We start from the raw sequence: 12,330 nt of genomic DNA, 5'->3' as shown, positions 1-12,330 counted from the left end.
GTGCAACACTGTCATCCCCTTATTCTTTAAAGATAACACAATCGCTTTGCTACATCTTACCCATTTTCTGTAATGCCTCATTTTCTTTTTGTATTTGAACCTTGAAGAAGTATCTACTGACAACAGTGGCATCTGCTGGCCACTCATAACTATTTCTCTGCGGGAGAAAGGAAAATTGCCAAACTCATTTTCTGCTTCTCTTTTCTGGAAAGCTTGGCACACAGCTGCTTGAAACGCATGAGGCAACATCTCTTTGAGTCGCCCCTACCCCATTTAACAACGGTATCCACAGTCGCATCACATCCGTGTCTACACCGTGGCTTCCTCTTAAAACTCGCATCTGAAACATTCTCAACAATGTAAAATCTTCCTTCACCTCCAAGGAGCAAATAAAGAAATTGTTTTTCATTTCATGTAACGTGTTGCTTGGCTATCTTCACTCAGTCAACAGAGGAAAGGTGGAATGGGGTCAGATCATTCTAGACCAGGCTGCAATACTGACAGAGGGAGTAACACTGAATAAGGGTGCGGTTGCTCCTGAGCTTCACAGCCAAGGATTTGAAATGAAGAACTTCTAAGGCAGTGCTCAGCTGTTTACTTGTACCGTGTGCTTCTGGTGCCCTCGTGGGCAGTTACTATCAAATGAATAAACCTATTTAGTATTTACTGGGTATGAAGAGCACAGTTCTGGGAGTGGGAAGACCCTCAGTTCTCCCTTTCTGTTTTCAGAAGACAGCTTGAAAGCACTCAGGTGCTCGGTCGGCGGGTCGTGTGTACCGTGACCTCAGGGGAAATCCCCTCGCCTCTCTTGAGCATCGAGCTGTACCATACAGTTTGGCAAGTTCATAGGGCCTGCCTCATTTTGGTGCTGTCAATATTTTCTTGATATGGTTATCAATTCAAGAGCAAATTGGAAATGTGTACCAAGAGTATTTTTACTTAAGTTTTCAAAGACAGCTTTATTGAGAAATATCCTACCAATGGTCTCGAGGTTTTTTTGCAGAGCTGTATGACTACGGCCACAGTAACTTCAGAGCATTATCATTATCTCCCCCCAACACACACACACACACACACACAGAGACACACACACAAACACACACAGAGACACACACACAGACACACACACACACAGACACAGACACACACACAGACTCACACACACAGACACACACACACAACACCCTGACCAGGTGCAGTCACTGCCGTCTCTCTCTTCCCGGGGCCCCACAGCCCTGACAGTCACTAATCTGCTTTTTGTCTCTACATATTCACCTGTTGTGGACGTTTCAGCAAATGTCCCTTCTGTCTTGTAACTGTGGTTGTATACTTAGACCAATACCTCCCCGCCCCTCTCCCCTAACCGCCTTAATTAGCCTCTGGCAGCCAGTATTCTACTCTGTGCTCCTATGAGCTCCACTCTGTCGGGTTCCACGGGTGAGTGAGATAGGGCTGCATCTGTCTGTCTGTGCTTGGATCATTTCCCTTTCTGCAATACTCCCTAGGTTCTCCCATGTAGTCACAAATGACCGGCTCACACCCCTCTGTGGCTGAGTACTGTCCCATTTGTGTAGGCAGCTCATTGTCTCCATCCACTCATCAACTGGAGCACCCTTAGGTGGTTTGTTTCTTAGTGGTTGTGAACAGTGCTTCAGTGAACAAGGGAGAGAGCAGCTGTCTGCAGTGTTCTGATTTCCCCAGGAGTGGGACTGCTGCATTATCTGCAAGTTCTTTCTATAAGGCTGCGAGGAATCGCCACACAGTTTTCCGTACTGGCTGTGCTAACTTACACTTGCACCAGCACTGTTCCGGGCTCCTGTTCTCAGCATCCTCACCAACACGTGCAGTCCTTTCTCTTTTCTTTTCAGGTGTGAGGTGACCTCTCATTGTGGTTTTACCTTCAATTTCCTTGAAGATTAGTGACGCTGAGCATATTTTTCTTGTACCTATTAGCCATTTGTCTGCCGCCTTTTGGGAAATATCTATTCAGGTCTTTTGCTATTTTTAAAAATGACAATATTTTCTTGCTACTGAGTTGCTTAGTTGTTTAATTTGGGAAGCTAACCCCTTATCAGATGTACTGTTTGCATTTGTTTTCTCCCATTATGTAGAATTATCTTTCTGGTTTTTTAAAACTATTTATTTATTTATTTTGAAAGAGTTCCAAAGATAGATAGAGAGAGAGAGATCTCTCATCTGCCGGTTCTTTCCCCCATATGGCTGCAATGACCAGTGCTGGGCCAGACCAGAGCCAGGAGCCAGGAGCTTCATCCTGGTCTCCCACATGGGGGCAGGGGTCATACACTTGGGCATCTCCCACCGCTTTTCCTCTGCCGTCAGGAGGGAGCTAGATTGGAAGTGGAGCAGCTAGGACGTGACAGGTGCCCATGAGACGCTGGTGTCTCAGGCACAGCCGCTACCCTCAGAGCTGCACCCCATGGGCTATCCCTTTGCTCTGTTAATTTGTTCCTTTTTTTGGTTTGATGTCATCCCAGTTTTCTAATTTTACTTTTGTTGTCTGTGCTTCTGGGGTCTTGTTGAAAATCCTGTCCGTTCCAGTGTCTTGAAACATTTACTCTGTTTTCTTCTAGTAGTTTCATAGTTTTGGCTATTACGTTTAAATCTTCAATCCTTTTTTTTTTTTTTCCTAATTAACTTTGGCAACTCAGAAAGATGGTTTCATCCTTCTGCACATGGATCCAGTTTCCCAGGACTGGATCCTTCTATCCTTCTCTATGTGAGAGACTGCACTTTCCTCGTGCTGTGTTTTTGGCATCTTCATTGCAAATCAATTGGCTGCAAATGTGCAGTCTTATTTATGGGATCTCTGTTCTGTTCTCCTGGTCTATTTGTGTTTAGGCCGGTACTGTGCCATTTTGTTTGATTACTGTAGCTTTGTAGTAAATGTTGAATTCAGGCATTTTGATGCCTCCAGCTCCTTTCCTTTGGTTCAAAAATGTTTTGGCTATTTGGAGTCTTTTGTAGTCCCATTCAAATTTTAGGATTTTTTTCCTGTTTCAGTGAAGAATACCATTGGTATCTGTATCAGACTATCATTGAGTCCCTGGATCACTTTGGATATTGTGGATATTTTAACAATATTTCTCCTTCTAATCCATAAATACAGGACATCTTTCCATTTACTAATGTCTCCCTGAATTTCTTTCATAGGTGTTTGATAGTCTTCAGTACATGAATCTTTCACATCGTTGATTCAGTTTGTTGCTATATTTTTTAAGCTGCTGTAAAGTATGGTTTGAACAGCACACTTTTTAAAAAAAAAGATTTATTTATTTATTTGAAAGTCAGAGTTATACAGGGAGAGAAGGAGAAGCAGAGAGAGAGAGAGAGAGAGAGAGAGAGAGAGAGAGAGAGAAAGAGAGAAGGAGGTCTTCCATCCGCTGGTTCACTCCCCAAATAGCCACAATGGCCCAAACTGAGCCGATCCTAAGTGAGGAGCCAGGAGCTTCTTCCAGGTCTCCCATGTGGGTGCAGGGGCTCAAGGACTTGGGCCATCTTCCACTGTTTTCCCAGGCCCTCACAGAGAGTTGGATCGGAAGTGGAGCTGCCGGCACTCGAACTGGCACCTATATGGGATGCTGACACTGCAGGCGGCGGCTTTACCCGGTATGCCACAGGGCTGGGCCCAAACAGTTCACTATTAGTGTATAAAAACACCACTGATCTTTGCATGTTGATAGTATATCCTACAACTTCACTGAATTTGTTTCTGAGATTTAGCAGGCTTTTGGTTGGATCTTTAGCATTTTCTATATATAAGATCATATCTGAACATAGAGAAATTTCAATTCTTCCTTTCTAATTTGCATGCCTTTTACTTTTTTCCCTTGCCTAGTTCTCTGGCTAGGACTCCGATGCTGTCTTGCGTAGAAGTGAGGAAAGCGGGCATTCTTGTCTTGCTCTAGATCTTGGAGGAAGACCCCTCTCCTTCCCCGGCCACATCGTGTGTCCTGAGGTGGGGAGGGTGCGGGTTTTCTAAAGCTGAATTTCACGCCCTCTGCAGGACCTCCTCTCTCTTTATTACATTACGAGGTTCTGAGATCTCTCAGCTGGATTCAGCCTGGTGTTGCTGCGGGAGGAGGATCCCTGGAGAGTCTTATTCTGCCATCTTTCTCCTCTCCTCCCTGCTGCTGAAACGACCAGCAGGTGGAATGCTGACACCGGTTTAGGCACACAGTGTGTGCTTGTACGTGTTGGCTGTGATGACCTTTGCCACCATGGCCTGTAGGGGCACAGGTGATACTTCTGTGAACTGGTCTTCCAGTACTCAAGCCTTCACATGTGTGTTGGCGTGTGTCGCCGTGGGGTTAGAGCGAGTGAGGCCACTTGTGAAACTGGGTCCCAGGTGCAGAGGGAGAGGGAGAGGCATTCTGCCTTCTGCACTGTTCTCGGAGAAGGTCACCTTGGGCCCTGGGCCCCGAATCATCCCTTTCCTGTCTGCCGCTCGTAGAGCTGTGCTCCTGACTGTGCTGAAGTGGGAATCACCCTCCATCTTGGAGTGAATCAGCCGCAGCCCGCGAGTGGATGAGGGCTCGCTTAGGGCTTGCCTTCCCTCCCCTCCGATCTCCCCGCGGGACCTCTGCTCTTGTCCTCTGCCCGGCTTCCCCTCCGTGTCAACAGGCCAGCTAAGGAGCCCCAGGCAGAGCTGTCACGCGCCATCGTGCCAGGGCGGGCCGCGTGCCTACTACGCAGCTTCACCACGCGCATACAGCGGCCTGGGGAGATGCTCCAGGGCCAAGTTCTGTGATGGGCGTCAGCCGAGTCTCCTCACGGGCAGGCACATCCACCCCGGGACAGAGTGTGGATTCCTGCTCTGGCTTCCGTTTTCATATCATTGCGTGAGGACATTTTGCTTTAGTCAAATTTTACAAATATTACAATTTCTCTGTATCTACACCAGAGATGGTAAATACCAGGGAATGTGTCCAAACTCTTCTGTTTGGTAACCTACGTGGACCTTAATCATTCCAGGTGCTCGTTAGTAATCAGTCTACATGTATCCTCAAAACTCCTATAAGCATGCTTCTAAAATATGGGAAAATTCGAATTAAAAGATGTTTATTTTGGTACAAGAAGAATTTGAACCCCATGCCTAGTGGATTAATATGCATTTTCCATGAACTTTCTGAAGATCCCTCCTAGTTGCCTGGGTAACCACTACCAGTGTAGCAACGTTGGCCCATGCTGGGATGGCTCTCTGCTTTCTCTGAGCAAGGTCCAGAGAGCCAAGAAGAATCAAGTTGCCCAGAGTGTAGCCTAGTGGCCTCATTAACAGAGAAGGTGAGCATTTAGCAAACTGTGGGGAGCAACCTGGACTGGACTGAGTTACTGGAATTAAGACTTATTCTATGCATCTGCTCTCCCACAATATGGCGCTGGGAGAGGAGAAAACAGCTTCTACGCAGCTGCCTCCAGTTCAGCCAATAAACTGTGGGACTTGCTCCTGATTGGAGGAGAGCGGCGTGCTCGGTGTGTGGGCAGCCAAGTTGGGATTGGTGGAGGAGGACTATAAAGGAGGAGAGAGACGGCACGCACCAGGAACATCTACGAGGAACATCTAAGGGAACACCTGTGCAGCCCCCAGAGAGCCGGCCGGCGGAGTGCCGCTCCCCTGCGGAAGTGGGGAAAGCGGCCAGGGGGAACCGCCCTTCCACGGAGGTGGAAGGGATAGTAGCCAACCCGGGAAGAACCAGCAGCAAACCCGGGGAGGGCCGAGCAGACAAAAGAACAGCGCAGGGTCCTGTGTCGTTCCTCCACGAAGAGGGGGAGCGACACAAACATTCATTGAAATCAACTCTGGCCAAACTCTCGGCTAAGAGTAATGGAGCAAGTAGACAATGTCCCTGCAGTCGCTGATCTACCTAAAAGAAGGTACTTGAAAAACATCACAGGAAAATGAAATTAAAAGATGCTTATTTTGGTGCAAAAATGTTCTTGGAAAGCCAAGCGCAGGAAGACGAATATGCCATGATCTCACTCACACAGAATCCAGAATCTAGAAGTCGAAAATGCAGTTGTGGTTACCAGAAGCTGGGCGGGGATTGGAAGGGAGGGATGGGGGAAGGTGAGTGACAGGTACTGGGTTAAAGCGAGGTAGGAGGAGAGGCTCTGGGGTTCTACAGCACAGGGGGTGACTAGAGGTGATGTTAATGCACTGTGCACTTCTCTATTAACAAGCAAGAAGGTAGGATTTTAGATTGTTCACTCTAAAGAAATGTTAAATGTTTGAAAGGATAAATATATTTACCCTGACTGGACATTACACAATGTACATATGTAATAAAATGTCACATATTATCCCATGAATGTGTATAATTTTTATGTTAACAAATTTAAGCTCTTCTAAAATGGACACTGTGAAAAAACTACACATGGATTTGCAATGTTTGCACCTGAATAGGCTTGGCTTTTAATTCCATTTTTCCCATGAAATTTTTGAAATTCTCTCACGTGTTCTTTCCTGTCCCAATCCAGAAAGAGGATGCTGAACAACAGACGGTCACGTGGCTTAGACAAATTACATTGAAAATTCCCCCCAGGGTTGCATCTGCTTCCTCATCTTCACCCACGCTGTAGTCCACAGAAGCAGGGACTGTGGTCATTCACAGTCACACCATGCGTAAGTGATCACGGGTAGACTGGTGCGCAAGGAGTGGCCAGCACACAGAGGCCTTGCTAGACACAGGATGCAGGCGAGGGCCTGCAAGCAAGTGAGATGGAGGGTGTGCTGGGCCATCCCTTCCTGCTGAAAACCAAAGTGTGGTATCTGACACCTCGCATCACAAAAAGAGAGCCAACCCCTGGGGAACTCGTCTGCTGAAAGCGTGTTGTTTTACTCTTCAACATTATTTTAAATACCAGTGTTTGCTGTTAACAACAAAATCAGCAGAAGACAGGCTATGGGAATAAAATCCACTGACGCGGGTGCTAACGCCAGGGAGACCACAGCTGTGCTCTATGGCTGTCACGAGGCCCGGCCAGCAGAGGGTGCTGTTGCACCTTTCATAGAGCGTTCTTCGGGCACCCAGGCTGGCAGGGCTCAGACCTCTCCCAGGAGCAGGAAAGGGAAGTGCAAGGGAGCAGCTGGATGGGATTGTCCCTCAGGACCCAAAAACGGGCCTGAGAAAGCCCTGCAGATGCCAGAGCCGGTAAGCAGACGGAGCTCCGGGCCAAACCCCCCCCATGCCGCTAACGGCAAGAAAGCTGTGCAGTTGTCATCCTTGCCCATGGCCATCATCTCCCGTGTGGGAGCCAGTCCTCACAGGGGTCAGCAGTTCCTAAACACAGACCGGGGCCAGGATCACTGTGAATTCACTCCCTTGCTTTTTGACTTTCAGGCAAGGTCAAGCATGTGTACTCAGGTTTGTGGCATTTTTCTTACTGGCCACGTTTGTAGATTTCTTTCATATGTGCATGGAGATGTGTCTTGGAATATTAATAGCAGAAATCAGGACCAGCATTTTTTTAAAGATTTATTTATTTATTTGAAAGTCAGAGTTACACAGAGAGGAGAGGCAGAGAAAGAGAGAGAGGGAGGGAGAGAGAGAGAGGGAGAGAGAGAGGGAGAGAGAGAGGGAGAGAGAGAGAGGTCTTCCATCTGATGGTTCACTCCCCGGATGGATACAATGGCTGGAGCTGTGCCAATCTGAAGCCAGGAGTCAGGAGCTTCCAGGTCTCCCATGCGGGTGCAGAGGCCCAAGCACTTGGGCCATGTTCTACTGCTTTCCCAGGCCATAGCAGAGAGCTGGATAGAAAGTGGAGCAGCCGGGAGTTGAACCAGAGCCCACATGGGATGCCGGCACTGCAGATGGCAGCTTTACCTGCTATACCACAGCGCTGGCCCTGGGGCCAGCATTTTGGTGCAGTACATTAAACCTATACCTGCAATGCTAGCCTCCCACATGGGTGCTGGTTCAAGTCCCGGCTGCTCCACTTCCGATCCCGCTCCTTGCTAATGCACCTGGGAAGGTAGTAGAAAATGGCCAGAATCCTTAGGTGCCCGCACCCATGTGGGAGACCTACATGGTGTTCCAGGCCCCTGGTTCTGCCTGGGCCAGCCCTCCTGCTTAGCCATTTGGAGAGTGAAGCCGGGGATGGAGCTTCTCTCTCTCTCTCTTTCTCTCTCTTTCCCTCACCCCATAACTCTGCCTTTCAAATTAAACTAATAAATCTTTAAAAAAAAAAAAAACAACAAAAACAGAATAACAATTACTTTAAACATACACACACGCACACAGCAGGTGGCACAGGGCCAGCAGGCCCTCCTGTGGTGCTGTTGAAATGGCGCAGAGCTCAGGAGTGCGGTGAAACCGCTGCTGTACCATTCGCCAGCTGCCTGCCTGCCCCTCAGTTTCTTTGCAAATTACTGACACAGGGGCTTCCGCCTAGTGAGCCTCAGTGTGCCAGCTGTGCCGCTTGAGTTGTTTGCATTCTCATTTGGAGGGATGGCAGACTGTGTAGGCACTGAGGGTGTCGCTGCCTTCTGCCCAGGGAGGGAGCGGGGGATTCCTGTTTTGACTGAAGTTGGAAGCATGCTCCTTTTCCTAGTCTACACCTGCGTTTCCTGTGTAATCGTCTATGAGCGTGTGGATGACCCAGGGTTCCTGGGACACACAGCTGCCAACTCAGGGGCCTGCCTGGGCCTGACACTGCATTGCAAGCCTGCAGCCAGGTGGCCATGGGTCCAGCAGCCTCTCCTGGGAGCCCATGAGAAATGAGAACCTTGGGGCTGGCGTTGTGGCACAGCGGGTAAAGCCACTGCCTGTGACGTTGCGGTCTCTCAGGAGCTCTGGTTTGGGTTCCAGCTGCTGCTCCCCTTCAAAAATATTAAATAATATATTTTCATATACTGATAATAGTTACATGAAATATAAATATTTTATGAGAATAGCCACAATTTCCAAAACAAATACATGGTTACTGAGAATGGCACGTGCTTTGTTTTTCTAAATCTCTTTAAGGTCTGGTCTAAGGCTGGATTCCTGCCTCTGCTTCTGCAGTGGATCTGCTGTGATGTTGTATGTTGCGTGTTGCATGTCACATGTTGCAGGAAGCTCCACGGAAACCTCGGCCTTGTGCCGTGAGGCAGTGAGCGTGACACCTGCTGCGATGTCCTGGTATCATTATGAAGGTAATGTTGACCTCCCTAAAAGTCTCCTGGAGGCCCTCAGGGTTCCTGATGCCTAGAACAAAGGTAGGACCAGAATTTCTTTGTCCAGACCCAAACTCTTGGCCTTGGCATTGTCAGCCCTTCACGGGCAGGTCCCAGCCGGCCTCCTCTGCCTGCCTCCCGTCTGTACCCCAGACCTGCAGTGTCACCCCAGGCCTGCTCACTTGTTACTCTGTTCTCAGTCTCTACTCCGTGCTCTTGTGTCTGGTTCGTTCTTGTTCATCCCCCTGGACTGTGCTCCGTCCGACCCCTGTGTCTTTACTGTGTCAAATACCAGATTTGCAATCAGAAATTTCTGAGTCTGGCTTCCGTGTTCAGAACGAGTAACCTTTTCAGTTTAAACGTCATCCTCCAGTATTGGTTTCTAAGCTGGTGATTCCTGTACAAACTGTTTCCCTTTGCTAGACGGAAAGTTTTCTCAGGACGCCCTTGTGTGCCAGTCACTCTGGGCACAGGATTTTCCTTCCTGGATGTGATTGCTTGTATGGTCCTATTTTAATGAATGGACAAGAGAAATGTATTGGTTTTGACATGAAGATACTGCTACTAATATATTCTATTATTTATTTATTTCAGAAAGAGATAGAGCACAGTCCCATCCAGTGGTTCACTCCCCCAGATTCCCACAGCCAGGGCCCAAACTGGGCGCTAGGGGCACGATACAGGACTTGCACCCAGGAGGTAGGAGTGTGATAACTTGAGCCATCGCCGCAGCCTCCCAGGGAAGCTGGAACCGGAGCAGAACTGAGGAGCAAACCCGGGTGCTCTGATGTCGGACACAGGTGTCTCTACTGCTAGGGTGAATGCCACGCCATGATACTTACGTGTTTTAAGTGAGGTTCTGAAAGAATAGACAAACTTTTAGATAACTTCTTTAAATTCCAAATATCAGAGAGAAGGAATCAAGGTATAGAAATCAAAGCTCGTGGTCTGTTACTTGGAATGTTTATGAGTTCTCAGCCCCACATTCACTGGATGGCAGAAGGCAATGAACTAAACGTGGAACTCAGTTCAGCTGTGATGTAGCAGAGATCCGGGATTCGGGAGCACTTCTAGATCAATATTTAAGAATGTCATTTCAAGTGAATCACAGTCTACAAAGTGTCACTGGAAATAGGTCCCCCTAGTGGAGCCGCACAGCTCTCAGACTATTCACACCAAAGGCCAACACGTCTGCAGCCAGCTCCGTGTGTGTGGGTGGGTGTGTCCCCATGGGTTCACAGATGACATGCACAAAGTCCTTTACCTGCTTTGCAGAAGCATCTGTTAGGCTGTCTGAAATGCGCCCGTTCGAACAGATTTGAAAGATCAGAGCATTCCCTGAAACTGACACAGTGAGAATGATTTCCCATCTTTCCTAATGCTTTGACCCTCCCTCACTGAATTCAGTCATAAAATTTTGAATTATAAACTTCCCAAGTTGAATTGTGTGTGCTCAGAATATTTTTCCTAAACATTCAAACCCAGGAGCTGTCTTCCCTCAGTTAAGCTACAAGACACAGCAAAATTTCTTACACAGCTCGTCCAATCCAGGCCAATGGCCTGATGAGGTCACAATGGAATAAAATATTGACATTCCACAGAGCAGGGTTGAAAGGTCAGCTTCGCATCTTTAACAAGTTAGGGCACGCTTTTGAAACTCTGTTTCCTCATTAACTCAAACAAAAAACAATAGTAGTGTTTACCTTGCAAAATTTTTATCACTTCGTCAGATACTAATAATTATGATATATGGGTCATTTTATATGTATTTGCTCATTTAAACTACATGGCAAACATGTGTGATAATAACTAATGATTTTTCCCTTCATTCTGGGAAATTTTAAATTCAGTCATGCTCATTTTTAAGCAATTTCCTCAGGGAAAAGTTATGAAAATAAACCCACAGATGTGAGGTGTTCAGTTAAATAGGTATGGACAAGTGCAGGCACCCAAGAACCAACACCCCAATCAAGGAAAACAGTCTCCAGACACCTTGACTTGAATTGCAGACGGTCCCCAACTCACCATGGTTTGACTGACAGTGTTGGGTCTAGGGTGCTGTGGACGTGATGCACATTCAGTAAAACCCTACTTGGAACTTTGTGTCTTTTCCTGGGCCAGTCCTGGCTGTGCCGCTGGCAGCCAGGCGGAGTGCAGCCCCCAGGAAGCCCCAGGACATACTTGACTCGGTCAGCGGGGCTTCGTGCTGGATGACTGCCCTGGGCTGACGAGAGGGTTCTGAGCACGTTGATGTTTATTAGACTAAGCTGGCAGGTGTGTTAGGTGAGTTTCTGACGTGGGATATTTTCCATTTCTGATTGCTGCTTCAGGAGGTAACCCAGTGTAAGCAGAGGAGCACCTGGGACTTGCACAGGGCTGCCCTCCTAAGGCAGAGCGGGACACCTGGCCCAGGCCATCCCGTTTCAGGGCCCACATTCACACCCTGCCCGTCTTCCCCTGATACCCCTCAATCTCCTCTTGAGTTTAGGGGCAGGGAGTACCTGTTTGCAGTTATGCAAATCACAACATGAAATTACTTTATTTACATTTATTATTTTGTCTGTTCTTAAACTAGATTCACTGAATTAAGTAGTTTTATCTTTTGTTTAGGTAGATAGAACCAAAACAGGGTATACAGATTTTCCAGTAAAGGAAAAGCCTTTAAAAAAAACAAACAAGATTTATTTATTTGAAAGTCAGAGTTAGAGAGAGAGAGAGAGAGAGAGAGAGAGGTCTTCCATTCATTGGTTCACTCCCCAGTTAACTAGAACAGCCAGGCAGAAGCTAGGAACCAGGGGCTTCATTCCTGTCTCCCACGTGGGTGGCCCTTAAAGGGGAGCTGGATTGGGAGTGGAGCAGCCTGGACATATGGGTTGCCAGTGTTGGCAGGCCATGGCTTAGCCTGGTATGCCACAGTGCTGGCCCTGGAAAAGTTCTACTCTTATCACCTCTTTCCACTGTGCTATTAAACATTCCAGGGGACCAGCGCAGTGGCATAGTGGGTAAAGCCGCCTCCTGCAGTGCCGGCATCCCATATAGGCACCGGTTTGAGTCCCAGCTGCTCCACTTCCAATCCAGCTCTCTGTTATGGCCTGGGAAAGCAGTAGAAGATGGCTCAAGCCCTTGGGCCCCTGCACTCAATGGGAGACCCAGAAGAA

The sequence above is a fragment of the Oryctolagus cuniculus genome, chromosome 9 (genome assembly GCF_051225735.1).
Source record: "Oryctolagus cuniculus isolate XC-2025 breed Fujian yellow rabbit chromosome 9, ASM5122573v1, whole genome shotgun sequence".
In the NCBI taxonomy this organism is placed as follows: Eukaryota; Metazoa; Chordata; class Mammalia; order Lagomorpha; family Leporidae; genus Oryctolagus; species Oryctolagus cuniculus.
The sequence above is the reverse complement of the archived record's forward strand: the minus strand, read 5'-3'. Positions refer to the sequence as shown.